Below are 1292 nucleotides of genomic sequence, written 5' to 3' on the forward strand. Positions count from 1 at the left end.
CACAAGCCGACCAGAGATTACGTTAAAAACATAACATTCAGTCCGTTACAATATCAGGTTTTCAGGCTTGATATTTATTTTATGATCATTAATAAGCCCCTCATGAACACAGCAGTGGTTGATGCGTCGGTCCTTCACCCTGAAGTTCCTTCCACTGCCCCCACTGAATCTTTTAGGGGTATGCAGTACCCGACCGTACCCCCTTACTTTCACCCCTGGTCATACCTAAGAAAACTGAAACTTTTAGAGTGGTTTTAGAAAACCAGCAGCTTTTAACCTCCCACCAGCATACGCTTTTATACAGAAATTTTTAAAGCATTTTAAACTGGAAGGAGAGGAGATCAGGATTTTAACTAACCATCGTTTTCTTATTTCTCTTGTGCAGGACTGGGAACCAGTGACTCCAGTGTTCGGAGACGCCACAACAGTTTGGCGCAATGTGGGCCATCCCCTCCTTCCGAACAGACTCCACGACCTGTCATGGATGGTGGCTCATGAGATCCTCCCGGTCAGAGCCGTTATGCACTCCCGCGGCATGTCAGCGACGTCCATCTGCCCCTGACCCGGTTGTGGCGCGCCGGAGTCGGTGAGGCACCTGCTGTGGGCAAAGCTGGCTCCTTGCAATTCCCATACTTACCAGCAAGGGAGGTCCTCAACACACAGCTAGTGCTGTACGGGGTGAGCCACCAGAAAATAGTGAAGAAGGACTTCAGAGATGTGGCTCACTCTCACCACCATCAAAGACGCCATATGGACCTCCAGAAACTTGTTGGTAAGCAGGCGCAGGCAGATCCCCCCCGTGGCTGTGATCCGAATGGCAGCAGCAAGAAGAGAAACCATCAGAGCTGCAGGTGGCGCGCCAAGGACACAGCCACAAAGAAGAATCGCCTGCGCCTCCATGGACAGAGGTCCCAGCAGCGGCAGCCTGGCTCTCCGGGTGAGGCAGGAGGGAAGGAGCAGCAGTGGGGGTTTCTCCTCTGAGCACCAAGCGCTGTTTGGAGGGACGGGACAGCTCAGAACTTAGTAAGGAGTCACCCCGGTCCTGCTCAACTTTTAACATACAGAGCTTGGTTTTTAACATCATTGTTCTTTTCTTCTTTTAGTTGGAAATGATGTGACAATTTGTATTTTATCTGTTTATGTGAAAAGAGAAATTTCTGTATAAATGTGTGATGTCATAAATTGTCCTAAGTAACAATAAAAAATTTTCGAAAGAAAAAAAAAATCAGATGTTATAAAGAAAATTTGGATCCCTGAAGGCATGTTCTGCCTCCCATGTGGTCCCCTTCTAG

This window comes from Poecilia latipinna, unplaced genomic scaffold (genome assembly GCF_001443285.1).
Source record: "Poecilia latipinna isolate Pla-1442-1.1 unplaced genomic scaffold, P_latipinna-1.0 Scaffold1825, whole genome shotgun sequence".
NCBI classification, from domain to species: domain Eukaryota; kingdom Metazoa; phylum Chordata; class Actinopteri; order Cyprinodontiformes; family Poeciliidae; genus Poecilia; species Poecilia latipinna.